Raw genomic sequence first — 27,861 nt, 5'->3', positions numbered from 1 at the left:
TCCAAAAAGCTCTATTTTGGTCTCATCTGACCACATGACCTTCTCCCATGCCTCCTCTGGATCATCCAGATGGTCACTGGTGAACTTCAAATGGTCCTGGACATGTGCTGGCTTGAGCAGGGGGACCTTGCTTCCCTGCAGGATTTTAAACCATGACAGCATCATGTGTTACTAATGTAATCTTTGTGACTGTGGTCCCAGCTCTCTTCAGGTCATTGACCAGGTCCTCCTGTGTAGTTCTGAGCTTTCTCAGAATCATCCTTACCCCACAATATTGAAGGGAGGATGGATGGGGTCATGTATTGCGAGATTTTGGCAAACAACCTCCTTCCCTCAGTAAGAGCATTGAAGATGGGTCATGGCTGGGTCTTCCAGCATGACAATGATGCCAAACACACAGCCAGGGCAAGTAAGGAGGGGCTCCGTAAGAAGCATTTCAAGGGCCTGGAGTGGCCTGGCCAGTCTCCAGACCTGAACTCAATAGAATATCTTTGGAGGGAGCTGAAACTCCAAACCTGAAAGATCTAGAGAAGATCTGTATGGAGGAGTTTACCAAAATCCTTGCTGCATTGTGTGCAAACCTGGTGAAAAACTACAGGAAGCGTTTGACCTCTGTAATTGCACCGCGATTGCTCTCACTGCCTCCGATGTGCTTACTGTGTCTGCGGGCTCAGTAAACGCCGCAGCAGGCCACTCCCCCCCCGCTGTGTGGACCTGCGCCAAATGTGGCAACAGGTCCAGAGACTGCGCTTGCTGCTCTGATGCGGAGGCAGCCCGCAGGAGAGAAAAGTGAGAAAAATGTTAATGCCTGTTTGAGAAAAGTGTGTAGTAAAGGGTTTTACATGAAGCAGGATTACACGAAGTAGGATTTGCACAAATGCCAGACCAAATCAAGCACCGGTGGAAGACGTGCGTCGCTGTTTAGATGGGGATATTCCAAATGATACCAGTGACCATGTATACAGGAGTAACTCTGTCTACTTAAGCATGTAAATGGGTTATTCCTAATGATTCAGAAACCGGAATATTGACCTTAACCCGAATATTAACGGCATGTAAATGTAGTCTTTGATTTTCACAGGTGTTCAAATATTATTTGCGGCAGTAACATACAAATAAATTACTAAAAAAATCATACATTGTGATTTCCAAATTTTTGTTTTAGATTATGTTTCTCACAGTGGACATGCACCTAAGATGAAAATTTCAGACCCGTCCATGATTTCTAAGTGGGAGAATTTGCAAAACCGCAGGGTGTCCAAATACTTATTTTCCTCACTGTATTTATTTATGAGGTGAGAACTTGGTACTATCTCATTGGTCAAACTAAGGCCATAGTAACACTGCATTGGATGTGGTGTGCATGTGATCATGTGTGTGGTAAGAAAGTCATGGGAATTGGCAGGGAAATAGCAAGGTTGCTTTTACCATGTCCCTGCTGCATTCAAGAGAATTTTTTGTAAATACAGTGCAGTCTTCATGGTGTTTGTTTGAGTGTGATAGGGGTGTTTCATCACATGTGTATGTAACTCTTATGCTCAGAGATGTGTGGAGTCTGCATTAGAACATTCGAACACCATAACTTGCATGTGGAAATGGATTATCATATTGGATGGGACTGGGACTGGGAAACTGTCCTCATTTCAATGACTGATCTGGCATCAGTGCAGTCACTGATTGACTAGTGTAATTTGATTTGCTGGCACGCTGGTCTTGGTTGTCATTTCAGGCCATCTCACACTGTGCACACTGGAAGATATATGGTGGCTGAGTGGCAGAGTTTCTGTCACTACATGCAGGGGTGCCACCAGGGATTTTGGGCCAGATGAAAAGAAAACTTACCCCCCCCCCCCCCATATTATTTTGTCAGTATTATAATTGTATTAGGGTCCTCTCTGGGCCCCTGTCAATCATGTGTCCCTAGAATCCTTCTCCTTATTCTCCCCTTTTCTGCACCCTGACTACACATTCTGTCAGTTAAGTGTTTTGTTTTGTTTGGCCTAAGCAGCTGTCACCCCACTAGTGCAGCAGATAACTGAAACAATCCTTCACTTGGTGATACAAACATCAGATTTGGCATGAATGTTCTTCACAAATCAGTGTTTGAGAAAAAAAGCTGGCCACTTGAAAATCCAATAAGTGTTGTGAAAGTGTAGGTACACGGACCCACAACAGGGGGCGTAATGAACGGACAATGGAGAAAGGTGAATAACAAGTTTTACTGTTGTGAAACGAGCACAACGAATACAACAATTAACAATTTGGGGTCGAATCCACTGGTGTCGTGTGGGCAGGCTCGAAGGTAGGAGACGTCCGTCTCAGTCGAACCGGAACCACCCAGATCTCCTCTGCCACCGAACCCTGGAAATACTGGAACCGCCAAGTCCCGAATTCCCAGGTGGCCACTGCCTCCGCTCGTCGGATCCGGTACTGCTGGCGGGAGAGAGCAACAACACACAGGTGTGGATGCGACAGCACCCAGTAACGGAGAGGGGAAGAGCCGCCTCCACCTCTTGTCAATATATAGCAGGAAGGTGAGTACTTATCCAAGCAATTTAGCTATCAGTAGTCAGCAGTCCTGAAAAGGTTTAACAAGTTTTAGCTGGTTATTCAGTATATGAATGCAGAGAACGTTACCTCAGTCTTAAGGCGATATCTCGGCACTGAGGTGGAGACGCCGTCCTGATGATATACCCCCGGGCTGAGTGGAGTCAGCTGTGTCCAGTAATGGGTGACAGCTGTCACCCTGACTGCTCTCGTACGGCGGCGGCGCCCTCTGGTGCCTGGAGCCCGCACTCCAGGCAGGGCGCCCTCTGGTGGTGGTGGGCCAGCAGTACCTCCTCTTCAGCGGCCCACACAACAATAAGGCGGCCAGGTAGGTAGGGGTCAATGAAGAATTACACAGGGGTCAAAATTTAAAAATTCTCCATTCATATTGAAAGCTATACCACATTATCTGTCTGATCACAAAGATTCTGAAAAGGTATAGTTTGGACTATCTATGACTGAATGTTATGGAGTTATGGGGTAAAAACACTAAGAATGGTGACAAAGGTCAATTTCAGTTTGTACAGCAATCAAAAGTTATTTTCAATTTTGGTAAAAAGTCGTGCAAATTATTGGTTGAACTAATAGATCAATAAATTGAATAGTTTTGACTGCATGCTTCGTTTGCAAAGTAAATGTCAAACATTGTCGACGTACATTGGATTCTATGGCATGTGACGTGTAATTCTTCTTGATCCCTACCTTGCTGCCATATTGGATTTTCAGCAGGCCAGCACTTTTTTCTCAAACACTGATTTATGAAGAGCATTCATGCCAAATCTGATGCTTGTATCACCAAGTGAACAATTTGGTCCAAAAGTCATACTTATCTGCTCCAATACACTGAGTCTGATCTGTTTGAGGTTGCTTCCTATAACCAAAAAAAAAAAAAAAAAAAATACGTGTGGAAATTTTTCCTTACTGTTGTTTTCCAACATGTTTGTTCATGGGCTGGGTATGGAGTAAACCTTGCTTGTGCATGCCAGCTAGGGCCAACTTGTGTTGTGATTTGGTCCTGTTTAAATAAACTAAATTGAATGCTCCTAAATTATTCACCTCAGGAGAAGAGCCACAGCACCACTCATGGTTATGGCATTATAGCACATGCTGCAGAGGGTCATTGCTGGAAACCGCAAATGAGATGACAAAATAAAGATTAAATGTGCACTGGAGTATGTATTTCTTATGCACACTGGTCCAGCAGAATGCTGACAAGACTTAGGTTTTTTCTCACATGAGCTGTAATCAGCAATGCCGCCCTGACATTTATTAAATGGTGGCTCAGCATGTATGTGATGTACACATCCCAGAATGCATCACTGTTCATGAAGTAAAATGTTCCTACATAAGCACACTTCTGCTTGAAATACTGTAGTCAGATGTGGTTTCAAATCCTCTCCTGATTTCATGTGAAATGCTGCAAGAAATTAGGTCTTCATTTGTTAACATGCAACAGTGGTGCGAGTAGCCATCAGGACCCTGCAATTAGCAACAAGGCTTCACAAGTAACTTGACAGTTCTGTCTGTTTTTAATTTATTTTATGGTCATTTTACATAGCCCAGAAAAGGAGGTTTAATGATCCTCGCCTGTATCTGTCAGAACTCAAAATTTCAGAGCCCCATTAAGCCTGTGCATGCTCTTATTTAAATAAAAGCATCATTACTGAAGATACTGGTTACAGTGGGCCTGAGCTTACAAGCAGCACAAGTGTCATCGCTATTTTATAAACAACTGATGCAACAGACACGTTAAGTAGCAATTCTAATCCAATTACATTTGTTCTGCAAATGTGATTGGCTAATCATGTGAGATTTCAGACCATAAAATAGCGAGTAGATGGTGGCAAAATATTCGACCGTTTCACATTTGCTGTATAACTTCGCGCCCTGACCGCATTGCTGTGCAGATGCCAATAATGACGCTGTCAGCTGAGAGCGAGAGAAACTGGCGGAGCAACGACAATGCCAAAATGCGTGGATTTAAGATACCATACGAAAGTATTGATGTGGATTCTGGTACGGAATTACTCAGTGTAGTTGACGAGATGGAGAACTCTGTGGATCTGCTCACAGAATTTCCAGTTTGGCATGAAGACGCTGTTGCTACATTAAGCTTCGCCAACTGAATTACTTCCAGAAAAATAAACCATGCAAACAATGGAATAACGCTGTTGTGGCTGATGATTTATGGACATTAACGCTGGATTACGGTTGCAAATATCCATTTTAAAACTCCTTTTTATTGGCTCTGCTAATGCGTCACCGGCAAAGCTCAATTTGCGACCGTAAATTCCAGCATTAACGTAAGCAAATCATCAGACACAACAGGATTATTCCTTAAGTATACGTCTGCTCATCTATGTGCTCATGGGTGCATTGATCTTAATTAAAGTCAGGTGAAGTCAGGCGGAGTGCTGGAGCATTGCTGTTGGGAGCCAGCAGAGGGCGATTGAACCACAGACCAACGAAAACCGGGCCAAAAGTCAAGTGCAGAATTTTTTTGCTATTTAAATGTCACAGTATTCATATATGTTTTACACAGGCAGGTAAACAGTCATAGCTGTAACATCATGAGAAGCTGCGCGGTGCCCTGCCCCATGGTGAATCAAAGGGGATACACGGTCGGGCAGGCGTGAATGATCCCGCTGCACACACACAAGCATGCACAAAACCATCGCACACAATGTGAACAGCTGGAGCATGTGGGACCACATCGTGCAGCCGCTGTGGAGAAAAAATAAAATAAAAACCAGCTGGAACTAGAGTGTCTTGATTGAGAGAGTGGTGTCAAACCAGAACATGGTGCCATTTTGGGTCTAACTGTGCTGTACTACTGAATGGACCTTTTATGTTTTCAACATTTTTTTAAAACCATTTAACCACATACAGCAACACATCCAGGTACAGGTGCTATCAAAATAAATATGAAAATAGTTAAGCAATCAAATTTACATAACTTTACAATTTATGATTATTTATTTAATTAATTTAATGCCTGATTTATGCAGCTGCATCTCTGTAACTCCGTGTCATGTAATGATGTGCGTGACTGTTTTAAAGTTCTCTGTCTCTGGATTATGCGTTATTCTGGATTAATTTGACCCTCAACAAGTTTTTCTTTCTACAATCATCACCTCCAAATCTAAGGTAAGCTGTACATTTTCTTCTTTTACTGACTTCGTGCTGTAAATGTGATGCAGACTTTTCTGTAGTGGTGGGCACAGATAACCAAAAAATTAACTTTGATAACAGATAATTAGATAACTGAAAAGTTATCTTCGATAACAACAAAATGATAAACCACCCAAAAATGTATCAGAAGTTACAGATAACCGATAAATTCCAGTATTGTCTCTGGTATAATTGCAACTACTAACAAGCTGTTTTAACCCCGCAATTGCTTTTGGAAGCATCAAAAGCGACAACAGACCCAAACAATGAGTCAGCACTTTTGTCTTTCTGCATCCTACCCCCTGCTGGAAGCTCCAGTTTACCACATGGCTTCCAGCACAGACACCACTGAGAGAAGCCAGAAAGCTCAACTCTACCCAATCACCGCGCTGCCATCAGGTCGAGGTCTTGGAAAATAAAGCCCTGCTGACTTATGGTTTGGTGTATAAATAAAATGAATACTGATAGAATAACTCCATTAATGTCAATTCTGTCATTTGTGCAAAGTTAAGATATAACATATATCTTTTAATGTTGAATAATGCACTAATTCTGAAGTTTTGTAACAAACACAGACAGATGGCATTCTGGGTAAAATGTGCCTCTGCTACACTGATTGGTTGATTAATTCTATGTAAACCAACACGTTAATGTGAGTTGTGCCTTGTGTTGGTGTTTACAGATAAATGTGCTTTTGAAAATATGCCACTTTTATTTGTAAAAACAAAACAAAACTGCCATTTAAAAAAAACAACAAACAAAGCCAAGTAGTAATTAGATAACCGTCTGATATAACCGGTGTCAAATAGAACACTGCCAACTACTGGTGCCAGTGCGAGTTTTGGCCCTTTTCAGCTGATTTTTCATTCGTGTGAGAATTTTTTAGATCGCACCGAGTTTCAGGTTAATCGCGTGTCCTGCATCATTTAGTATACATAGAGTAACGAGCGGCGTTTAACATCTCACGACGACCACCTCCTGATCGCCGATCATATGGTCAGATGAAAATCACCACCGCAGAGTTGTCTTGTAATGTTTTTTTTTTTCAACTTTGATGTCTCCCATTGAGAGTTTTTGTAAATTAAGTTTGAAAAAAAGCATCTGTTTACATTTTGCTTCTGGAAACACGAGTCCGACGTGTGGTTTTTGAACGTACAATGTGTGTGAGAACATAAATCGGGCGCTCTGAACTTTTACACCGTACGGTTCTGTGGTACAGTGTCTGCCCCTCTTGAGTCTGAGCACTGCCATGAACACTACTGGCCAGTAGATGGCAGTAGAGACCTTGAAAACCTGCCAAAACAAAATTCCAGATAATCTGTGTTGCTACTTGCTATGTTTAAGATGCGTGGAATTTAATAAAAGCAAACAAATTGAGTACGAATTACCATACGTATGTCGTACTGTATTCATACGGCGGTTGGAATGCAGTACGACTGCAACTCGACTGCCGTTCAAATGTTTTCTAACACAAGTGCAACACAAATGGAGAATGGATGTGCTCTGGCCACACGAATATGCCGACTGCTGTAGAAATGCTGTACGAGGCGCTCGAGTGTAGCTCAAATTTGCACAACTGTCGTTTGAATCATCATTCGTAAGGCATTCGGGCTCATTCGTGCGTTAGTGTGACGGGGTATAAAAGAAGAAACCTGTTGGTATGCATTGACTTAGGCAAAGATGGAAGAATTCATATTTTAATTAGTCTGCCTTATGTTGTCACACAGTCTGTTTTTCAGCAAGAGAGCTCACCAAGTTATTAACAGATTTCAATTAAATTCTGTGGAAATATGGCCTTTTGGTTATGGGAAAAAAGATTTGATTTTGACTTACACAGTGCACTTTTAGAACGTTCCAACACAAGCTGTCAAAACTGGTTATATATTTTGTTATGACTCAACAATGTGACACTCTGTTCAGCCAATGTAACATTCTGGAACATTTTTAGAATGCAATCTTCCACTGTTATCACATTCAACTACAGTGCACCTGTTAATGACCCAACACTGCAAGAAATAATGCAAGAGTTGTGCTCAACTCAGGGATAATGATATTACCACAGTCACCTGCCTCACATGGTCTATAGCTGGGTGAATGTTTGACCAGTGGCTGTTGATCTTAACCTGCCTCCACCCTTGTGGTGACTAAAGCTCAAACTTATTATTTACCATGGAACAAGGTATCTGAATTTACATGATTCTTGATAATTACTCCCGAAAAGGAATGAATTCCTTTGCAAGGAACATATAAGTTCAGACAGGGTTACCTCACAGTGCTGTACATGCAGGGGTGGAATAGCCATTGAGTGTTGGCTGATCAATAAATGGTAACTCTCCCGGCCCGTGAGATTTTTTTTTCGTAGCATACTTCTGCCATTATGTACATTTCTCAGCCAATCAGAAAGTCAGAATTCATTAATGCTTAAAGAGGTGGAGTGTGCATAACTCTACGTGTGATGATAGACACCTGAACACGCCTCTCTATGAAGTCCGAACCACCTAACCACCTAAATTTAATTACCATGTGGTTAAAATAAATCCCAAAAACACAGTGACAGAGTGAGCACTGACTCACCAGTTGTTGTCCAATTTACTGGGACTCGACTCTTCACCTCTTGGTTGTCTTTTGATCCACTGGTCATTGTGATAACTGGATTCAGTGGCTAGCTGCAACATTTCTGTCTCTGCATTTTTGACAGTCACTTGTTGAGCTTTTGTTTCATTTCATTGTTTAGGTTTTGTTAATTTTGCCAAAGCAAATTGTCACCCTACTGAGTCTGGTCTGCGTAAGGTTTCTTCCTATAAACAAAAAAAAAAACGGAGTAAGTTTTTCCTAAAGGCCCGGTCACACGGCACTTAACGAAGGGCATCAAAGCCAAAACGAAACAAGAAATCTGGACTTCGTTGCCTTTTGTTGGCATTGTTTAACCTTCACGCAGCTTCGTTCCTGCAGCTGGCACTTCATCAGGATTTTTAAACTGTTGAAAAATTTGAATGAATGCCACTGAAACCTCAATATGTCCGTATTTTGTTTTGCTGTTTAGTTTGAGTTTGTTCGACCAGCTGAATGTTTTCCAGACAATTCACTGTGGGTAACGAACAAACTTGCTCTGACGCCATTCTCCCTCCTTCTGTTGTTTTGGGACACCTCACTTGGGACATTGATAATCATATCAAGGAGGCACAGAAGACTTGTCGTGATCTGGGTGGGGGTCTGCCAGGCCAGTTATTTGTTCACCTGTCTGTTGTTTCCTCATTTCTTAAGTTCTCTCACACCTCAAAATTTTCTTGTCACCTAGGTATTCATCAGCCAATTGCTAAAGGCCAGAAGCATGTCTGGTGGCTTCATTGGCTGCAGATTGCAGGCCATATGATCTTGCCTGCTTTATTTGTGCCAGGATCAAAGACTCGCATCAGCATTCCAGAGGCTTCCCCCATCCTCTCCCCATGCCTCATCATCCGTGGTCTGATATTTATATAGACTTTGTGACTGCACTCCCTGTGTCTAATGGCCACAACACTAACGGTGGCTAACCATTTTTCTAAGGGAGCACACTTTGTCCCCCTCAAGAAACTGCCAATGGCACTGGATACCAAAAACCTCATGTTCCACCATGTTTTCCATTTGCATGGTGTGCCATTGCACATAGTGTCTGACCAGGGAGCTCAATTTACATCCCATATTTGGAAGGCCTTTTGTAACGCCCTGGGGCCATGGTCAGCTAATTGCCTGGTTTAATGGACAGGCAGAATGGCACAACCAAGAGCTGCAGTTCACTCTGCGGTGTGTCATGGCCAATTATCCGGTCTTGTGGAGTAACCATCTTTCCTGGGTAGAATATGCTCACAATTCCCAGGTGAGTGCAGCAACCGGCGTCACTCCCTTTGAGTATTTACAAGGCTACCAGCCACTGCTGTTCCCAGCCCAGGAGGAGGAGTTGGGCGTCCCTTGTTCCAGGTGCATTTTTGTCAATACCCATTCTGCTTTGCTGACTTCCAGGGGCTGCGCACGACACCATGCAGACTGACATCACACCCCGGCCATTGAATATCATCCCGGGCAGGGGGTCTGGCTGTCGTCAAAGAATATTCCACTGAAGGAGAAAGCACACAAACTAGCTCCCTGGTTTTTGGCCCCATTTGTGGTGGATCTGATTGTGAACCCTGTTGATGTGAAGTTTCATCTGGCTGGGGCACTATGCATCCACCCTGATTTCCATGTGTCTTGTTTATGTCTTGTCTTGTCTAGCTCTTTGTGCCCTCCAGCTGATCCCCCACCCACCGCCCGGTTAGTAGATGGCCATCCAGCCTTCACTGTGTGGTGCCTCCTTGATGTCTGTCAATGGGGTCGGGGCTACAGGATCTGATAGACTGGGAGGGTTATGAGCCTGAGGAGCACACCTGGGTCTTCCAGTCCCTCATTTTGGACCCTGCTCTTGTCTGGGACTTCCACTGGGCTCACCCGGAGAAGCCTGGTGGGTCTCCTGGGGGCTCTCCTTGAGAGGGGAGCACTGTTGTGGTCTGGGCGGCAGTCTGGTCTGTTGTGTTCCTTTCCAGCTTTTCCCTATTTCCTGTCTGGAATGCCTGATGTCACTCAGCTGCTGAAGCAACACACCTAGGGCTCATTTGCTAGGTTTGCACTTAAGACAGAGTTGGACAGACCTTTGCCACCAGAATCTTCCATCACTTCAAGTGGTAATGTTTTGGTCTTCTTAGGCTCAATGTATTCTTGAGAAACTTTGATCTCCTTATATCATTTTGAACTTTTTGTGTTTTCTGTTTAAAGACTATATTTCCTGGTTTAGCCATTGTCTTGGAATTGCAGATAATAAGCACACCTTTTGTTTGTTCCTCTAAAACCCATGTTGTATTTAATGGATGTTTTTACAGACTGAATTTTTCATCTCCTCTGGATGCTACCTGCAGAGGATTATCATGAATGCTCCTTTGTGGATTTTTGTGTCTCCACCATTTCTCTGTCTAATTTTGGTCATCTGGTTTCTTCCAGGCTGCAGCTGGCTGTACTCCACCCCCTCATGTCCTAGTCCTCCAGTGCTTTGGTTCCTCACCGCCTCCTTCTGGCTGTCATCCTTCACTCACATTTATCTGTTCCCTTGTACGTTCATCTTTTTCTTGTCAATTCCTGCTTAACCCATCATTGCTTTCTGCATTTTGGGTCCAATCAGTCAGTTCCTTGGTCAACCATAACAAGGTCCCATGTTTGCTTCCGACCTGGTCTTTTCTGTGTGGAGTTTACATGTTCTCCCCATGTGCGGGTTCCCTCTGGGTGCTCCTGTTTCCTCCCACTTCCAAAGACATGCAGGTTAGGTTAAATGTACTGGAAACATTAAATTGACCGTAGGTGTGAGTGTGAATGTGTTGATATGTGTTGACCCTGCTATAGATTGGGTGTACCCCACCTCACGCCCAATGAATGCTGGGCGAGGCTCCAGCACACACCCCCGCCCCTTAACTGGAATAAACAAGTTTAAAATATGAATGAATGAATCACTTGTGGTTGAATCCGGTACACATGGAAAGTATGCAGAGTAGGTGATGTCCAGGAGCACGACTGGTGACTTCTGGTGTACTCCTTACCCACCCATGAGCAAGCATACTGGCAACAGTGATTACAGGATGCAACCTCAAGCAGGCCAGACTCAGTTGGGGGACTATTCTTAAGACAAATCAAAAAACACAAGATTGACAGAAACATTGCAGCTAAACAACCATGTTTGAATGATGACAAAGAGCAGGTCACACAGTGTGACGTGCATTCGTGAGACTGCTGTAACCGCACAACGATCTGGCAGCGCTGCTCAGTGAATTCAATTAATAAATTGTTCAATTAGAGAAAAAAATGGAAAAGAGAGCTGGTGCAGAGCCAAAGAAAGGCAAAAATAGAGGCAAAGTGTGTGGTAGAGGGGTGACGCAGCATCAGAAAAAGAAAGCTTGAGGCAAAAAAAGGAGGTGCAGAAAAGACATGTCCCAGAGGCAGAGCTAGTAAATGAGTCATCGGAGTGGATCTGCTATCAAGTCTATTCTAACAGTGAACGGGTGCCTTAAAGGTTAGGAATAAAATGATTTCTCATTTTCCCCCGATATCCCCCCAGGTAGACATTAATGCTTTAGTTATGGACTTGACTGTAAAAGCTTCTGGGGTAATGTGCTGCTTCTCTGCCATGAATAACTCTGAATATGTATATGCAGATTGTGATTTCAGCACAGCTTCTTTCAAAGGGAGGATTGTATTTTTGGTGCAAATAGTCAGTAAACTTGATGTGATGGTATGTGTCATTTCTATAGCCAGGTAGTCACTCTGTCTGCAGTGCCAACTCCCAAGGTACCGCTGATCACAGCTGAGCCCCTGTTCAACTCATGCCGACCCAGTTCAGTGCACAGAGACACCACATACATACGTCATGACTGACACAAACTCACACAGCTGCACACACATATTTGAAACACTCATACAGTGGTGTGTATTAATATTTTTCACATAAATTGAAAAAAATGTCTCCATATAAAATTTCTAAAATTATACCTTTGAAACTCAGAATGAAAATTAATTTCATTTACATGATGCAACTTAAATGAAAATATCAAAGCCAAATAATGAAATGCTTATGTATGAGCAGTCTTTAAAATAACAGAAGTGCTTTCATGACCAGTTTTTGCCAGACAAGCCAAAGAATGAATACAAGAACATTTCCAAGTCGCTGAGTGCTCCTAAAGTCCAACAGGGCAGTACTAGTGTCACTGTTAATTTGCATTTCACCTGTCACACTCATCATTTTTATGCCCACCACCCATGCCTTCGAAATCACAAGAACACTAGGGTGACTGTGAGTGTGTTGGCTTAAAAACAAGGTAGGTTGAGAGATGCTGCTGCATTCATATCATCCTTCACAAGACAACCAGCAACCTGGTCTAAAGTCCACTGTTGTTTATTTATTTAAATGATGCCACATTCAGACGCACCTTACATGAGCAGGTTCACAATGCATGTGCACCCTGCCAGTCTACACATATGGTTACCAGTTGCTTAGAAAAATGTTTAAGTAATAAGGTGCATTATGACAACCATATGAGGAAAAAAATGGAGCAGGAGAAGCAAGAGAAACAGATTTCATGAGTCTCTCTCTCTCTCTCTCTCTCTCTCTCTCTCTCTCTCTCTCTCTCTCTCTCTCTCTCTCTCTCTCTCTCTCTCTCTCTCTTCCTTCTCTCTCTCTGACACCCTGAACCCAGGGACCACCTTGGACAGGCCACCAGTTTCTCCCAGGACACTGATCTATAGACAAACAAACCTCAACCACATGCTCACCCATGGCCAATTTCAGATTCATCTAACGTATATGTCTTTGGAAACAGGAGGAATTACTCAGAGGGAATCCATGCAAACACCCCACAGAAAGGACCAGGTCAGATTTGAATCTGAGACCCTCTTACTGCGAGATATCAGTGCTAACCACTAATCCATCATGCCGCCATAAATAACACGTTATGACAACTTTAAAATGGAGCCATAGCCAAAGATGTTGCACATTTTAAAATCTAGGCTCAAATGCTCCATGCGCCTTTAAAAAAAAAAAAAAAAAACTAAAAATTTCACTTCCTTTTTAAAGAAAGTCTTTCTCTGTTCTCTTCTCTCTTCTTTGTTTGCTTCTCTTCTCTGTAATTCACCACCATGGATGCCTATAATTCCTTCAGAGTGCATGCTTGGTGTCTTCCCTCACTAGTGTCCTAAACAGATTTAACACATAGCATCATACTGTCTTGTGTGTTTTGTAGAGCTGGAGGCTGAGTGAATAAGGAGCTGGCCTGGGTTTGAACCCCTCAGATGCTAGATGTCTGTGTCCTTGAACAAGACTGGGTTGTCATAGAGGCTTATCTGCTTCATGCTATGGAATCTGGAGATAAGCACCAGCACCAAAGGACCTTTCGGGCCTATATAGGACTTACTTTATTACTTCTTACTGTTTGCATTTCTTATTGATGTAAGTGGAGTCCATGGCATATTCAGTGTTTTGTAAATGTTCATGCATCCATCTGCTGACTTGTCTAAAGAAAATTGGCTGCAAAAATGCAGATTTAGGTGTCTTATATTAACCTGTGCCCATACATATGCACTCCATATTCATATTTAAGTTATATCACATTGTAGAGATTTGTTTCATGGCAGAATTTTTGAACTTCAATAGAATACAACAGAATAGAGCATGTTTTTTAAATTACTTATCATAAACAAATCAAAGCCCATGGGTTCCCAAACTTTTGCATTCCACTGTATGTACAACGCTTCTGTTTCTGCTCGGTTTTGTTTGTTCATGTCACATTTTTGCAGATGTTCCCACCACAGAGACATGAGTGCTAAATTTGAACTAATTCCGTCCCTAGGTCCTTAGTTGGAACACTGGGTTTTGAAATGTTAATGAATCTGTGGGCCAAAATCTCTCCCACATGGCACACGTCTAGCACTGGAAAAAAAAAAAAATAAAACAAGTGTCAGCCTTAGAAAGTGTCTGGTTTTCAACTTTGCATAATGTCTGTCAAAATTATATTGTGGGTTCCTAACAAGCAGTAAATTGTAAAATCAGAAGGTTAATCATATGAGTGGTAATTTCTTCCAAGTACAAATACATTCAGATTCCACAGAATTGACCTAAAGGTACCACATTTGCTACAATACAAGATGTCTTTTTTTTCTCGTGGCAGTACAGCTGAAAAATATGGGGTTACCATATTGCAGAAGAGCCTTTTACATGTCACATACAAACACAATAGTAGGACAGAAGATTTGGCCATGAAAGGAGTTGCAGCGAAATTCATGCCAATGGCTTGGGTACGAAGCTGATGGCGGAACAAAAGCGCCTTCGTGTTGAAGCTTCACAGGACATGTTGTGACATGCTCACCTCTTCCACCATTCGGAAGATTCAGACAGCTTTCGGTGGCTTTTCAGTCGTGTGACTATCCGAGAAATTGTGGACGAGGTGGGCATGTCACAAAATGTCCTGTGAGGCTTCAACACGAAGGCGCTTTTGCTCCGCCATCAGCTTCATGCCGATGAATTTCGCTGCAATTCTTTTCATGGCCAAATCTTCTGTCACAGTGGAATGTGCCGAAAAAGTGCTGATGTCCACCTCTTCCGCAATTTCTCGGATAGTCACATGACGGTCCCACATCACCACAGCGTTCACTTTGGGAATGATCTGGTCATTTCAGCATATTGATGGCCGACCGGAGCGTGGCTCACTCTCCACCGTTGTGCAGTCGTCTTTAAACCAGTTGTACCGCTCCTTAAGCCCCGGTCACAACCCACCGTGCGTTTTTTTCACCGTACATTTTCTGCGGATGCCACGGCCACTACGTTTTTGTGAAAATGCATGGAGGCAATAGCAAGAGGAGGGAGGGAGTATGTTCAATGCATGTCTCTAGGAGTGTAATGATAAAGAGAGTTGACAATAAAGCAGTGTGTGTGTGGGGTTGCTTTTCTTTTTTATGAGCTGGACCGGAGCAGCAGGTGTTTTTCGCCATCGGCGATGCATGAGCATGTCCAACCTGCAGCGGTCAGTTGTACGAGTGTTTACTTGCCTCGAAAAGTTACAGCTAGTTAACAGACTGAAGCTGTGGAGTGTCTGTGTTGCTGATGTTTGGAAATAAAGTCGAAGTTCAAGTGAGAAGCTGCGTTGTGCATGCAAGTCTGATCGGCCTCTATAGTATGTGGTGAGTGCCGTAATCCGTACTGCCTACGTACGGATTTGGTTAATTCAATAGTAACTGAATGAAAATGTGCTACTTTGAATCCGTACTGAGGCCCAGCTCTCCACAATTTCTCTTATAACTCACTTGACTGGTAAGCATTGAAAGCCGAGATAGGATGTCGCAACTTGTCCTCTAACACACCGAAACGGAGGCGTTCTTTGTCTCGTTCGAACAGCGAATCGGTCGTGACGCACAAAGCCTCCTCGCGGCTTTCCACGACAAAATCTCTTGTTAAAAGTGAAATCTGCCGGAAAATCGTTGATGTCCAGCTCTTGTGATAACCAGAGAAAGTGCACACGACGGTCCCAGCTCCACAGAGCCATCCGTTTAGAAATAATCCGGTGGTTCGTGCCTGTCGTCATGGCTCGGAGCGCGGCACGCCGAGCGCCATTGTGGGCCATCCTTAAAGCTGTAGTAATAGTCCTTATTCTCTGTGAAGCCCGTAAAATTTTCACCGAAAGCCAGATACATTTTTTGAATGGTTTCCAGGTGCCAGTCTCTAACAGCTTCTGAAAAAATTCTGATGGAAAAAACCCCCAAATCATTCCGCCATTTCCAGACAATGAAAATCCGACGACGGGGCGGGACCACTCCTTCCACAAGGCGTACTCACAGGTGAATGACATCACCGACAGGCGTGGAAAAACTCACGCATGCACACGAGGGTTCAAGCTTGTCTGACGTGAAAACGCATGAATCAAATCCATATAGTTTAAAAAAAAATAAAAAGGTATGATACTTTATGGACAGACCTTGTATGTTGCCCTGCATCCTGTCAAGGGTGTATCCAACCTCTCTGTCTATGACTACCGGGATAGGCTCTACCTCCCCTGTGGTCCTTAATTGGAATAACCTGGTATAGAAAATGAATAAAAATGTTGTGAATCACTTTTCTGTACAACTTCAACTAAATCAATACAAGAACCATCAGAAAACAATAAATCAATCAAATAAATTTATTTATCATTACTCACAGTTCTTTCAAATCTGTTCCTGTGTCAGAGTGAACTCCTCCCTGACTGCCGAAGCAGCTCCTATCAATCCACCCCCACCAGAGTTTTAATTCAACAATGGATGCACCTCTTCTTACATTTGTTGCTCAAACTGCAAGAGATTTTAAAGAGAGCAACAGATTCCCACCACATCATGCGCTGTTTTTTTTTTTATCTCTCTCAATGTGCTTTTATTAGCATTATTTTCAAACAAAAGCATTATCTTTTTCAAAAACACCATTTGGCCTTGAGAAAGTATTTTTCAAAAACGTGTCTTAAAGTACACTGAAAAAAGTGAAACACAGTGCACTTCATTCAAAGTACTTATTTACATTGGTCTAATGGAAAATTGTGGTTTCCAGTTTAAATCTGCTGGAATCACTTTCCAAAATCCTAAATATACATTGTGAGAAACTAAAAAAAATAGCTGGAACATATTACATCAATTTTTTTAAGTTGACCCAAAGTAGCATTTTTTTTCAGTGTAGGGAGTTGTCTTAAACTCAGGACTGTCTTATTTTCAGACCAGTACTGTCTTTCAGGCTGGGACAACTAACCCAGCATCTTTCATAAAATAGTGCAGTAGTTTTTAAATATAACATTAACAAGCTGACAAATACAAATGAGTTGAAGGACCATCAAAAACAAAATGTATACACCTCATTTCATGGAAATAGTTTTTTGTAACAGAAACAATAGCTTTTTTCTATGTGTACAGAAGCATACATGCATAATCACACATCATGTTCTTATGTTAGTAAAATTACAAAATATAAGATGGATATGAAAATGTATTGCATTGCTATAACATTTCAAATGCAAGCAAAAACTTACAAGATTCATAGCTGAGTACAAACAGAGCTTGTCGGGTGTGTGTGTGTGTGTGTGTGTGTGTGTGTGTGTGTGTGTGTGTGTGTGTGTGTGTGTGTGTGTGTGTGTGTGTGTGTGTGTGTGCTTGCATTCAGTTAACATCTGTGTCATGTCCCCTGTTTGTCATTATGGTTTGTCTTAATCAAGGCATCCATGTGTGTCCCCCTTGTGCCTCGTCCTTGGTCCATGTCATTCTGTCTTTGTCATCTTTGTCCCTGTCACCCATCCTCTGTCTCTGGTTCTTCATCTTGCTTCTCTGTCTCTGTTATCTGTGTGTCTTATAGGTGTTAGTTTGATCTGTTCGTTCCCCAGTCCTCCATATCCTTGTGTTCCTGTGTGTGTTGCCGTATTGTTTATGGATTATTTTGTCCTCCGGTTCGCACTGTATTTACCTCTGAGTTCCACGTCACCCTGCTGTTCCTGATTTAGTTATCGGTTATTGCTTAGCTCTGGTTATGTTTAGTGTTTGTCTTCATATTTTGTTTGTTCTTTTCATGTTTGTCTTTACACTGTGTTCACCTCTGAGTTCCACATTAGTTGTTGCTTTATGCATTTTCTGGACATGGATTTTGGTTTTGTGATTTCTTTTCTTTTGTTGGTTATGTTTTGTTATTGTTTCATGCTAAGTTTTCGGTCACCTTGTGTTCATTTTATTATCATGCACATTTGTTTTTCCAGCTCCCATGTTGTTGCACCTGTCGTTCATTAGTTCATTTAGTATTTAAGCACTCCTTGCTGTCTACATAGTGTCGGTTCATTTCATCTGTTTGCTTCTTTCATTCCATGAGTATATTGTTGGACATTGCTATTGCCTGTTGTCTTCAAGCTCTGTTGTCTTGGAGTTAGTTTTTTGTCCTGCAGATTCTCTGTGTTTTGCGACCTCTGCATTTTGGATTTACGTTTTATGCTCTACATCTCTTCCTGTGTGTGTGTGTGTGTGTGTGTATATATATATATATATATATATAGAATCTCAAAGTGCTTTACAGTAATGCTTTACAGTTACTCATTCACTCATTCATTCAGAGTGCTGCTATGCAAAGTGCTCAGTACATACCCAGTACACACCAACTTAAGGATTAAGGACCTTGCCTAAGGGTCCTTAGTGATTTCCTGGCCAGGCAAGATCCTCTGCTGTCAAGCCCATTGCTTGACCACTAGACCACCACCTCCCCCACAGCAAAGAGGTTGTGCAATCACTTCCCATCTAGTTATTTCTGTATGGAGTTTGCATATTCTTCCTCTGAATACTCTGTCTGTCTCTCTCTCCCGCTTCCAAAGACATGTGGGTTAAGTAAAATGGTGACTCTAAATTGACCATAGGTGTAGGTGTAGGTGCAAGTGGGACTGTGTTCATCTGTTTATATGTACACTGGCGTCATGTCCAGGGTGTAACCTGCTCTATGACTGTTGGAACAGACTCCAGCACCCCCCCCCCCCCCCCCACACACACACACACACACACCGCCATGACCCTTGATCGGAGTAAGGAGGTATAGAAAATGAATAACTATTACCAATAATCCTCATGTTTAAGCCATAGTAACTGGTACAGTGTTGTCAGGTGAAATCAATATTCTGGGATCCTGTTATCTGCACTAATCAGTCCAGTCAATAGTTGTGTGTAGCACAAGCCACCATCTAGTTAAGAATATGAGTTCCATGATATATCTGTAGAGCAGAGATTTTGACATAAATGACTTAATTACTGTTTCCTTCCCCTTCTATATCAATCATTTTCTGGAAAGCAAGAGAAATGAGTTTGGCTGAAGTGATGACTTGGTCAGAAACAAAGAAGCATGTGACATAAGGCACGTGCACACACACACACACACACACCACATCTGTAGGTCAAAACTCACACATTCCTGTGCACGCACCAGAAGGCAATCAAGGGGTCAGACTCCACGGCTATATAACCCCACAGCAGCCGGCACTGGCAGCCTAAACTCACTGTCGGATCATGAGAGTCAAGACTGACATGTTAGATGAGGTGAGGCCAGAGAACATGACACTGCATCCTCTGGGCAAGGCGGTCTCCCCGGATCAGGAGGTGCTCTGTATCTTTGGGACAGGTGACCTGGGGCGTTCTCTGGGCCAGCGTCTGCTCCAGAGTGGCTACAGGGTGGTGTATGGGAGCCGCAGGCCTCACAGCTGTGGCCCCCTGCCTGATGGAGCTCAGGTATGACTTCTTTGTGCAAAATCTACACATGCGTTGGTGCGTAGTGTAAAGACATTCATGCTCTGATCTGTGTGTGTGTGTGTGTGTGTAGGTGATGACCCATGCAGCAGCAGCCCACGCAGCCTGTCTGATCTTTGTGTGTGTGCACAGAGATCATTATGACTTTTTGGAGACACTTGCACCTCAGCTTAAGGGGAAGGTGAATTGAGTTTTGATGTTAGCATCGGTCGCACTTTTCAACAGGGAAAAGAAAATAGAATGATAAAATCTGGAGTAACATCTGATTGATTTAACAAATAAAAAGGTTTATGTGTTTGTTTCTGCCAAATAACAACAGCAACAACAATAATAAATCAAATGTACTTTTCACTGGAGTGTTTAGACATTTCATAATGAAAAAAACAAAGCACATTTTTACTAAAATTCCATGGTGCATAAAACATTGGTAAAGCACTGTATTTTGATCGGGAAAAAAAGACCAAAAAACAAAAAACTTTAGAATGTACAGTATCGGCGTACAGTTCCAGTTCCATGAGTGAATGCCAACAAGTGTGTTTCTCTTCAGGTCCATACAGACATCCACAGTATGGTTTGTGCATTAATAGTGAGAAGGTGACTGTAAAAAGGATTGTCGAGTCCATGTAACTCAGTTGTCATCCTCTTTCATTATGAGTTACATTATGTAATTGTCAAGGTTTGTGCTCATTCCATCATGTCGTTGGAATAAGCACATTCTAACGACATGATGTAATTAATAGGTGCATTATTGCTTTGTACCGCAAACATTGCCACATGCTAATTGGCTAATTAATCTTATTGGATGTGGCAGTAAGAAACAGATTAAACTGCTTCTTGTTGTCACTTCTACTTTCGTCTTCTCCTGTTTGGGTCTCTAAGGCAGATCATTCATCTCTGACCTCCTCTTTGACCTCCCTCTTCTCCTCCTGCCTGATGGCTCCATCCTCAGCAACCTTCTCCCTACATACCTTGGGTCTCTCCTCTGCACATGTCCAAACCTTCTACTACTCTTTCCCATAACGTCATGCCGTGGCTGATCAGCTTTATGTCTCTGTAGTTACTGTAGCTCTGTACATCACCCTTGTTTTTAAGAATAGGAACCTGCACACTTAGGTAACACTTCATATTAACTGCACGCTATAAAGCATTAGTAAAGCATTTATAAAGTGTAAGTAAATGCTTAAATAACTACTTGTAAAACATTTACAAAGCATTCTTTTTTATTAGCTACTCATTGGTAAGAACATAAATAGATGGCTTAATAATTATTAATAACCATTCAAGAAAAGTTGATCACTAATAGTTCATCATTTACAAATGTAAACTCAGACACTATTCATTAGTGATAAAAAAAATCCTTTACAAATCATATTTTTATTGTCTTTACGTTTTTTCCTCACAAATTATTAAGCATTCTTTTTATTAGCTACTCATTCGTAAGAACTTAAATAGATGGCTTAATAATTATTAATAACAAAATATGTAATGTTTTTAATAAAGCATTTATAAATGATTTTTTAATCCTCTATAAACCATTTAAGAATCCCACAATAACAACTTCTCTCTGCACCATTAAATGGTTCATCACATTCCTCTTCTGTTCTTTTAGCTGCTATCTGCTAATTCTTTCCTCTTTTCCTTTTTAGCTCTCTCAAATACTCTCTCCTCATATTGAGCGTTTCCCCAGTGGCATCTTTTTTATTTTATTATTAATATTGTTTTATTTTTATTTATTTATAATAATAATAACAATAACAATAACAATAACAATAATAATAATAATAATAATAATTATTATTATTATTATTATTATTATTATTATTAGTAGTAGTAGTAGTAGTAGTAGTAGTATTTATTAGTCCTTATTTGTATTTTATTTTATTCAATTTCTTAATTTAATTTTTAGCTCCCAATCAGTTATTTATTTTATGTTTTATTAATTACATTTCTTATTTTCAAACCAAATAAGATGTGATTTTATTTCCTTGCTGACAAATGGCTGCAACACTATACTATACTATATTATACTATACTGTATCGCCGACAGATGGCAGCAGCTCACACAATTGTTCAACAAATTAAAATAGTGAGGAAGATGTCCTACAACACTTCATGTTTCTGTTCTCATTGACGACAAACATCCAAGGAGAAAGATTAAAATGAAAAATTGGTCTTAACCATTTTTTGGACCGTATGGACCAATGTACAGTGAGGAAAATAAGTATTTGAACACCCTGCCATTTTGCAAGTTCTCCCTGTACCTAGCTTAATCACTGGCATTCTCACGCACACTTCCAGTGGACACTTCACCGAAAATGATGGTTAATCGGCTATGCGCGTAAGTGTTAGCGAAAGCTAGGCTAAAGCTGCATTGGCTAACCATTGTCTTACTAAATCTAACTGTTTAATGTATAAGTGAAGTGCGCAATGCAACTGCGCATGCGTGGGTCAAGCAGGGTCAAAATTCCAGCTACCAAACACACACCGCTACTATTGAATTTCATATACGGTAGCGTTAGTGGACTGTGAAAGTTCAGGCTTGTTTCAAAGGCTTTAAGCCTTAAGCAACACATACAATAATGACAGGTGCACATTGTGCGGTTTTCAAATGCTCAAACGGAATTTCTGGGCTTGAATGGTGGCTGAAAACACATGATTGCAAAGCTCCACCGACTCCACCCAAAGACGTAAAGAAGAAATGTGTTTGTAAACCTCCGTTCATTCTATGCAATTTCTCCACAGAAAAGAAAGGTCCAAAGGACTCAAATTGTAAGTTTCTTGCACACATTTATTTTGTCAATATCCTGAAACCGTGCCGAATTATAATGTGGTTGATAGCGCCATTTTTGGGCATCAGCTTATGACTGTAATGTTGCACCATGAATGACATGGCGCGTAATATTGTAATATTGACATGTTCTATAAACAAACTGCATGCATGCACACATCATTGTATGTCTGTCAACTTATCAAAACAAACGTGACATCAAAGAGATTATATGTGAGACCCACCTTCATTGTAGTCATTGCGAAGCCAGTAGAGTAGCGATTTCTCATCCTTGCACAGCAAATATTCTTCAAAATCCACAGTTTGAGTCTCTGGACTTCATCTAACCATCCGTCAGTTGTCTTCAAGGGGGTCGGAAATTTGTTTGTCTCCAACTATCAACAAGGACTGGTTGTCATTTTCGACAGCAGCTCTCTTTCCCTCCTTTGTCAGGACCAACGGTAGTTTCTGTAACCAATGCAGCACACGCAAGGGCAGCCAGCTCTTCTTTCTGTTTCTCTCTACTGCCGTTCACAGTCCTGGTTGTAACAGACAATCTACAGAGCTTACAAAAACGCTTTAAATTGTCAACTTTCCAAGTGGTCCAAATCATAGCACTCCTCGCTGCTGTAGTTAACTTGTAATGATACAGTAAAAAAAAAAATACTAGGTTAAAGACTATGGTGAATAATGTCCAACTTCTCCTTTAAAGCTAAGGCCTTTCAAATTTCACAAAACTGAGAAAATTTAGTTTCTACAGAAATTCAAGCATTATATTGTATGTCAGTTTATTTTTGAAACATGTTGTAAAATTACAGCTCATTTCAGTGAAGAGGACATATGTATCTGGGGGGAAATTCCATAGTGAATATTGTCTTTTCCTTAATCATTGTCATGTAGTCTAACTACAGGAGGAAGCGTGTGTTTGCATGTGTGAGGTCTTAAGATTACCTGTGACCCATCTCATGTTAACATCCATAAAAGTTCGTGTAAATTCCTTCTAAATCTACCAAATGTTGGTCATAGCATCTGATTCCTTAAATTTCTCACCATCAGGGGTTGAAATTCTAAATTGTTTCCATAAAGCATGAATTTTGATCATATTGGCAATATGATATTATGAATCTCTTATGTAAATGCTAGGGAATAAAATTACAGTGGTGCCAAATTAAATTATTTTCATGACTTCGATCTTAAAAACCCAGTGGCAGTATACCTTTTACACTCCATGTATCAAAACATTTATCTACAATGCAAGCAGTGACTCACAGCTGTAAAATAGATATTGCATTATTCAGGACTGTGTGCACCTTAGTGTGGCATATTACTCTACAATATTGCCATAACCAGTGTTTTTGCTGTTAAGAAGAAAGTAATTTCACATCTTTATTTAGTTTTTATGAGAACTGCTTTTCTTATATTTTAGAATTTACATTGTTTATCCTTAACATCTTGAAATTGTGATGCTCTGTTCACATCTAATCTGACAGAATTTGAAGAAAAGATGAGATTCAAATAAAGCTAAGTGCCAAGTTATCTGTTTGGACAGAAATTAACTGTAACGTCTCAAATTTATGGAAGCTCTCCTGCAGCAGAAAAGAAAACTGACAATTTGGGATTGATGTGGGGTAAAATTGCACATAAACCCAACACACTGAATGCAAATTTTGAACAAAATCAAAAGTTCAACTTTTTAAAATAATAATTAGAAAATTAAAAACCAAAATTTTACTTTAGTATGTCTTATGATGAAGTGCGGACAAAAAAAGCTTCCATACCTTCACATCATTAAAGCTTAAATTTACTCTGTTACTCAAAAATGTAGTATTATTACTGTATAATGTTACACTGTCACATTACATCTGGAAAGTATTCACAATGGTTCACGTTTTTTCCACATTTTATGTGAGACTTGAATCCAATTGAACATCTCTGGAGAGATCTGAAAATGGTTGTGCATTGACACTCCCCATCCAACCTGATGGAGCCTGAGAGGTGCTGCAAAGAGAAATGGGCAAAGCTTCCCAAAGATAGGTGCACCAAGCTTGTGGCATCATATTCAAGAAGTATTGAGCAAAGGGTGTGAATACTTACGTACATGTAATTTTTTTTTTTTTTTTTCTTCTAATACAGACTGTCCCAAAAAAGGGCCACAAATATAAAGCCATAGAAGATCTACACTTTTGGATACTGATGTCTGTCATATGTCATCTTGAAGCATATCTCAGGGAATTTTTATCTCTGGTGGGCATTTCTAATTTCACCTCAGTTTGTAAGAGTTTTGGCATTCACAGGATAGGCTCAATATGTGCACCACTCCTCTGGTTCGGCCAGATCTCCCTTTGTTAACATTGTGAACAGTTCAATCAGTTTGAAACTTCTTTTTTTCCCCGTGTCTGCATATATAGTAATGGTAAATGCCACACTGGCAGAAGCATTTCTGAACATTAATACACATATATGCAATTTATTCTTGCAGGACAGAAGGTATGTAGTGCATGAGTGAATGTGGTGTTCATGTGTGACCCCCATCCGCCCTTCCCGATCACCCTACAACATGTAAATTAGCAAAAATGGAAAAACAAAACAAAACAAAAAAAACAAAAACAAAAAAAAAAAACTTTAGTTCATGTTGTTATGTTGTGAGAAGAATTTTGAGGGCAAAAATGAATGTGGAAAAAGTGAAGCGTTGTGAATACTTTCCAGATGCAATGTACATACCTAACATAATTTTTATGGTTTTAAAGTTGAATAATTTCAAAATAAATATAATTTATGAAAAAATTTCTGTTTTGTTTCTTTTTCATTGTCTGTGTTGATGGACTTAAAACAAGGTATTGTTGGACCTCAGTAATAACCCAAAGAAAGGCATGTACCCAGAAGCCAACGCTGTCTATCTGCAGAGGTAAAGTATTCAAAATGTCTTAAGCACCCTACTACTTCTCTGTAAATGTAATTTTATTTTTTGTTAATATGAAAGTTAAAAACAAAGTAAAATACTTATTTAAATGTAGCACAAAGCTCAAATGTCATTGCTAGTTTCCATATGAGACTGTTGCCATTTTCATGTCCTGCACCCATGTCCTCTAAATAATAAAACCATCTGTGCTCACGTAAGGGGTGGTCAGACACAGAGCTGACACATTATTTTCTGTCACTAGAAAGTGTTGGCACCTAACACCTACGCAGTCTAGTGCCATATAAAGAGCGCAACAGTCAGATGTAGCTATTAAAAGAGGGCATGCAATGCACAGCCACATGCAGTTTGCTTCCTTGCACATATTACCACAAGTTACTTACAACAGGGTAATGTGCATATAATGGTTTTCCAGCGACACGCAACATTATATGTGCAAAATCCTTAGGTCTCCTTCACATGTAGTACAAATTTGGTCAACTTGCACATAAAGTGGCATGAAGCAGGAATCGTGTGCAAAACATGTACAATCGCAGCTGCCTCGTACACCTGTTGCTATAACTATTTGCACACACCTGCGGCTGAAAGACAGAGTGTGCAGTGTGCGAGCCCATCGAACCCTGTTGCAGCAGGTGTTGGCCAAATTCCAGGTGATATGCAGGAACATCTGACACCGCTCGCATGGCACTTAGAAAATGTTTGGCCATTCACACTATTAACAAGACAACAGTCAGCAGACAATTACTGTCGTGCTGGCAGTGAAATTTGTCTAAGTGCCCCACAAGTGTGGCTTGGGTGCATGCATTGAACTGACAGGAGGTGTGGCCACCAACAGAAGTGACTGTGGAGATCTGTCGCTCTGGACATCCCAGCTGGACAACACGTACTGTGTTTGGACGGACATGGACTAACGCCTGCCCAGTGTGATGTGCGTGTGTCTGCTTGCTGTCATCACATGGACATAAATAAAAACATATATTGCTGAGGTGACGGGCTGCAGCGAGCGCACACTGCACACCATTGACAGGCTGGACATGCGCCAGCAGATGTGGACATGTTGAGAGCGAACTACATCTCATTCATGTCATTTCATGACTGTACGTCTGTGACCATGGGTCATCTACAGAGGAACAGACGGATCATATTTATATTGCCCACTTGATAAGAGGGATTCAATATAATGCGATTATTTTAAAACCCCAATTCCAATGAAGTTGGGACATGGTGTAAAATGTAAATAAAAACAGAATTGCAAATCCTATTCAACTTATATTCAATTGAATACACCACAAAGACAAGATATTTAATGTTCAAACTGTAAAAGTTTATTGTTTTTGTGTAAATATTTGCTAATTTTGAAATGGATGCCTGCAACACATTTCAAAAAAGCTGGGACAGGGGTATGTTTACCACTGTCACATCACCTTTCCTTCTAACAACACTCAGTAAGCATTTGGGAACTGAGGACATTAATTGTTGAAGCTTTGTAGGTGGAATTCTTCCCATTATTGTTTGATGTACAACTTCAGTTGTTCAACAGTCCGAGGTCTCCGTTGTTGTATTTTGAACTTCATTATGTGCCACACATTTTCAGTGAGTGACAGGTCTGGACTGCAGGCAGGCCAGTCTAGTACCCACACTCTTTTATGATGAAGCCACACTGTTGTAACATGTGCAGAATGTGGCTTGGCATTGTCTTGCTGAAATAAGCAGGAACGTCCCTTAAAAAGACGTTGTTTGGATGGCAGCATGTGGTGCTCCAAAATCTGGATGTACCTTTCAGCATTGATGCTGCCATCACAGATGTGTAAGTTGCCCTTGCCATGGGTACCAACACACCCCCATACCATCACAGATGCTGGCTTTTGAACTTTGCGCTGGTAACAATCTGGATTGTCATTTTCCTCTTTTGTCCGGAGGACACAATGCCCATTATTTCCAAAATCAATTTGAAACTTGGAGTCAACAGACCACAGCATATTTTTCCACTTTGTGTCTGTCCATTTCAAATGAGCTCAGGCCCAGAGAAGGCGGCGGTGTTTCTGGATGTTGTTGATGTATGGCTTTCTCTTTGCATGGTAGAGTTTTAACTTGCACTTGTAGATGTAGTGATGAACTGTGTCAACTGACAATGGTTTTCTGAAGTTGTTCCTGAGCCCACGCGGTAAGATCCTTTACACAATGATGTTGGTTTTTAATGCAGTGCTGCATGAGGGATCAAAGGTCACGGGCATTCATTGTTGGTTTTCAGCCTTGCCGCCTATGTGTAGAAAGTTCTCCAGATTCTCTGTATCAGGGACATCGGACAGAAATGGCTGGACACAAGTGCAGGACTCGACACAGTAGCTCTGGGTTAGAAAGGCATTTACTGAATTACTCAGTGGGGTCCGGTACACAGTAAGGCAGTCCAAAATGAGCAAACAAGGGACTGGTGTGGACAAGCTTCACCTGGCTGACATGGAAGGTGGGGTGAATCCTCAATGACCTGGGCAACCGAAGGCAGACAGAAACCGGATTTATGACTTTCATGATGTGGAACAGTCCAACAAACCTGGGAGCGAGCTTCCTTGGCTGGCCGCGGATGTAGAGAGCCAGACCCATTGTCCAGGGAATAATCAGGTGCTTGAGACCTCTT

The 27,861-nt window shown here is 41.3% G+C and overlaps 1 pseudogene; it reads left to right on the top strand.

Annotated features, from left to right (window-relative positions):
* Positions 1 to 19,244: 19,244 nt before the first annotated feature.
* Positions 19,245 to 27,861, top strand: part of LOC117513488 — a 50,767-nt pseudogene continuing 42,150 nt past the window's right edge.

This window comes from Thalassophryne amazonica, chromosome 7, assembly GCF_902500255.1.
Source record: "Thalassophryne amazonica chromosome 7, fThaAma1.1, whole genome shotgun sequence".
In the NCBI taxonomy this organism is placed as follows: domain Eukaryota; kingdom Metazoa; phylum Chordata; class Actinopteri; order Batrachoidiformes; family Batrachoididae; genus Thalassophryne; species Thalassophryne amazonica.
Note: the sequence above shows the minus strand (reverse complement) of the source record. Positions and strands in the feature narration are given on the sequence as shown.